At 51.8% G+C, this 4,763-nt stretch overlaps 1 protein-coding gene across 1 annotated transcript in view; it reads left to right on the forward strand.

Moving 5' to 3' along the window:
- CDH22 (cadherin 22, type 2) overlaps nt 1-4,763 on the forward strand; it is a gene marked incomplete at its 5' end in the record, with an annotated part of 51,652 nt that overhangs the window by 34,841 nt on the left and 12,048 nt on the right.

The following is a 4,763-nucleotide window of genomic DNA, read 5'->3' on the forward strand; positions in this document are numbered from 1 at the left end:
CTGGTAACCAGCAGAATATTTGGCCTTGCAATGTGGCAGCCAGCAGGAAGCCTGGGGGCTGTTCGGCAAATCTGGCCTGGGACCAGGCCAAGCGTTTCCAGAGATAAATCTTCATCTCGCTCATAAGCTGTTTACCTTCCTTGGGCTAATATTAGTGATTCTCTTCCTGTTTTCCTCTTTGCTCATGTAAAATGATGAGGCCTTGACTGCTGTGTCCACTGCTGGTAATTGAGATGATAAATCTTCCTGCTGGAGACTGGCTTTAATCAGAGCATTGTGTTTGGATGCGATTTAATGACTCTCATGCTGCTGAGTTTGGGCAGGACTCGGGAGAGGTGAGCGCCATTTGTATGTTACTTGGCTTAACTGCTGCTTCCGCTTTGCTTCCCCTCAGCTGGGAGCCACGTTTTCAGCTCCAGCCTCTGATGTAGCTGCCTGTATCTGAGGAGCCGTACCCCTGGCATGCCCCTGCTTTGTCCTTGCCATCAGTGCTCCGCTTTGCAGTCAGGCAGCTGCACTGACGTCTACAAAACCACCCTGTGCTCCATAGCCATGGTGTGAGCACTGGAAAGCAGAGTGGCCCATCCCGCTCTTCTATTCTGCATTTTGTTCTCCCGATTTGCTGAGATAGCAAGGAATAGATTCCACCCCTGCCTCTTCTGACTTCCCTACTAATGTAAAAGTTTTGAATCCAGTATTGTACCAATCTAGTCTTGACGCAGAAGAGAGCGGGTCCTACACTGTGCCCGACAGTGTCCATGAGCTGTGTTTCCCCAGCTGCTGCAGCCGCGAGCAGCAGCCCACGGTCCTGTGGGCTTCCCTCAAACTGTGCTTCGGATCCCAGGAAAGCTGCAGGGTGCCTTTCCACGTGTGACATCGCTACATGACTATGTGTGCAGGCAGGAGTGCAAATGGTATGTGTGCTTCAGCAATGGTTGGATTTGGAGCTTCAGAGTAGAGGTCTGGGTGTAAAAATGCAAAGTGCTTTATTGTGAGTTTGTGTGAGGGTCTGGAGGGGTAAGGACTAGGTCCCAGCGCAGCAGTAACCATGGACCTCCTTTCCTGCCGTGGCAGCGGTGGCCAGGCATCTCAGCAATGCCTTCCTATCACTGTTAGCTTCTGCTGCAAAGCTTCCAGCATTTGAGAGCAGTTGCCCAGAGCTGCTTGGCATCAGTCCTGCAGGCAGTCGGCTGTCCAAAACCCAGGGAGAGGGCAAGCAGTTGGTGTTTGGCATCTGGACGTTTAAGACAAGAATATTGTCCTGTTCAGGTTACTTTCCAGATGAATTAAATTAAGAAAAAATACTTTGGGATGCGGCTGAAAATTCAGCCAGAGCATTTGAGTCTCGGCCTCGGTGTCGCCATGCAGCAGGACCGTGGCTTTCTCCTGCTCCAAAGCCAGGGCGTTCCCTGTCCCTGCGCTGTGCTCCTGCCGAGTGGCACAGGGGGTCCGGCCGCCCTTGCTGCTCATTCTGAGCTGCACTGTTTGTAGTATTGAGGAAAGTGCAGATGCTGCAGCAAGGAAACAATGAGCAGAACTCTGTCCCTCACCAGCAGCAGGCTTCAGCGGCTCTGAAATAATTCAGCCCATGTTGGCAAAGGCAGCTGCCAGTCATCAGCCTGGAGCTCCTGTACTGCACTGTTACGTTTCCAGCATCTTCCCCTTGTTCTGTGTATTTTCCATGTCTGTTTCCTCAGTCTTTTCAGATTAATAGCATTCCAGCTCCTGAAGGAAATGCAGAAAAACGGCATGTTTAATTTTAATTTAGGAAAGCGTTTAGGTAGCAACCTAGTTTCCTCGGTGCTGTCAATCAGGTTTTCTCAAGGCTGACATCAATTAGTTTAAAAATATTGAATGTAATTTTACCTGACACAACATATTGCAGCCACTGCAAAATATAATTTATTTTAGAAGAAGAAATAATTAAACTAATTTGCATGTCAGTCAGCTGAGCTGGAATACTGAGGAGAGACGCTGCAACAGAAGATGACTTTTTCCTCTCCAGCTGCACTCAGCCTGGCACATGCAACCCTACGCCCCGTCCGCTGGCCGGGTGCTGCTTGGGAGAGCCCTTGGAGGGCACATTTCTGCACCTTCCCACAGCCCTCATCCATCTGGTCTGTGGTTCCTCCTGCCAGCAACACGTGCCTGCCGACCATTTACTTCTGTGTGCTGGAGCCTGTGTCAAGGTACGTGCATACATTTCTGTGTATGTAGAGGAAGCACAGGTCAGAGCTGGCCTTACAGATGTGAAGTCTATTAGGTGCATCATGCCTTTCATCACAGATGTACTTCAACAATCTTAATTGCGCTTCGGACCGTCATAAATTCAGTTTATGCCACACAGTTACAGAAAACATATTTCAAAGATGTTTTGGGGAGAAGTTTTTTCAAATACATCCAACCATTTTTCATATTTTCCACCCATAAATCCAAGTAGTTGGCTCAAAGGATACAGGGAGGAAGCATTTGAAGAACCTTCAAATAGATCACGGTACAGCCAAAATAAAAAGAAGCCGAGGTATGCCTCACTGGAAGAGTAGACAACCATGCAATGGTTGCATTTCTAACCTTGACGTTCCTGGAGACATCAGCTTTTACCCCTGTCACTGATCCAGGAGTAAGCATGAGCCTCAGGCTTCAGCAATTTTGGAAGGGGCGAAAGGAGAGCTTTTTTATGACAGAGTGCATTTAGAAAGGACAACTCTGCTTTGAGCTGCGCTCAGGGGAGCGGGATGTTAGTTATGGCTCTGGCAGAGGGGTCGGCACAGGTCCTCGGCACTGTGCCACGGCGCATGGATGACCTCACTCGCGTGCAGGGCATAAAACACTCCTGGCAGCTACTCGCTAATGCTGTGGAAGAGGACAGACCTATGGTATGCCCAGCTTTAAATACGCTGATCGCATCCCTCCTGATGAGGCTGTGGGAGGTGATCTCAAAGGGAAGCTGCCATGCTCAGGCTCATCCAGGTGTCCCAGCCTCGCCACACAGGCCATGCCAGGAGGTCCTGGGGAGAGTTCAGCAGCACTGGGATTGGCTCCTGCTCGCAGCCGACTCGGACACTGTGGGGCATTGAGGGGGATCTGCTTCTCTGGGTCGCAGTTAGGAAGGGGAAGAGATGGGGTCCTGGGCTCTTCCTCCTCTGGGGCTCTTCTTCCTCTCTCCTCTTTCTGCCTTTCCTCATCTTTCTCTCGGCAGTGCTTCCAGGGCAATGCCAGCTTGCTTCAGAGCTGAGCAGCAGGGATGATTATCCACCTTCCTGCAGACTGAGGAGAGGGTGATGAGATGCTGTCATCCTTCTTGCAGGAATTGAACTCTTTTTCCTCCTGTTCGTTCGTGGCCCCGATGGGCATCAGGCGCACCCCTCTGCCTCCCCTGGACTCCCTTCCCGCCCCGCTGCCTCCGCTTTCCTCTGTCCCTGAAAGCAATTGCAGTTTATTTCACTGGATCAAACATGCCTTTTAAAATAACACATAGTTCCAGGCTTTTAGTCACGACTTCTGCCTCCCTCTCCCAAAAACAACCATCTAATCACCAGAGCAGCTGGTCTGGGTGAGAGGGAGTGATAACATGAGAACAGGGTGAAGGCAGCACTGAGGAGGGGGCTTAGGTTCCTGGCTAATTATGGAGCAGCGCTAGATCTATTCTCCCCTGGGTCTTCTCCCACCTGATCTGTGGGGGCCAAGCATTAATTTTATAGACAAACAGGCAGCAGAGCTCCTGCACAAGCAAGGAGAGAGGCATCGAGTCTGTCACAGTTGCAACCTCTGGGTAAAACAAAAGAGATGGAGTATGAGGGAGTTCTCATTTCTGGAAGTGCATGAGGTGCTTCAGAAAACATTAGGCTCTCCAGAGTGATTTATAATCTTGCAATGAGGGCTCAGTGTAACTTTGCGGCGCATGTGTGGGGTAGAGCGGCACTGCAGTGAATGGAGTTGTAAATGTAGTCCCCGTCCTGTGTGTGGAGGAAGCCGGGAGCAGCCCCAGTGGGAAAACAGCGGCTCCATGTACCCCAAGGGAGGGGAGCAGGCTGTGAGTCCCCCGGAACGCTGCCTCTACAAGGTGTGGGGATGGAGGGCTGCCCCGGATCTTGCCATGTGATCTCCTGTGCCAGCTGGCAGACAGTGCTCAGTTCAGGTTCAAACTAGCGTCCACGTGCAGGTCCCGAGGCAGGAGCCTCACGCCTTGCCAGGGAGCATTCCACCCCGGATCACCTGGGTGCGGTGGAGGTGCATGTGACAGATTTCATCACCACCCTGTGTTCTTAGCTGATTCTAGCTGTTTCACATCCCGGCTCTGCTCACTCGCCTTTCAGCTGTTGCTGCTAGCCCCTGGGGTGTAAGGGTCAGGATCCAAGTCAGGGTGTGATGTTCTCCCATCTGAATTTGCTTGTCACCTCTTGGTGCTGTTTGGCTGTAGCACAGATACACATCAGTGGTGACTGACCCTTATTGTGGGGACTTGCTCTGGGCTGCTCAGCTTTTCCAGGGGTAGATCAGGCCAACAGCAGCGTTTTGGGAGTCCTTGGTACGCAACCCAGTGGTTGGGTTCCTTTACTGGAAAACAGGTATGGTGAGGCTGAGCATCACTCTGTGGGCGTCACTGGCCGACAGAGACGGGTCTGTGCTGCGGGTGGGCAGAGGTGCGGTGCTGTGCAACCCTCTGCACTGGCAGCAGCTATGTGGCCGCGATGGCCTCTGGATGGACAGAGACAAGGAGGGTTTGCTCCATGCTAGCAGCAGATGGAACTTCCTGCTGCAGC

This window comes from Cariama cristata, unplaced genomic scaffold (assembly GCF_000690535.1).
Source record: "Cariama cristata isolate BGI_N322 unplaced genomic scaffold, ASM69053v1 scaffold28663, whole genome shotgun sequence".
Taxonomy (NCBI): domain Eukaryota; kingdom Metazoa; phylum Chordata; class Aves; order Cariamiformes; family Cariamidae; genus Cariama; species Cariama cristata.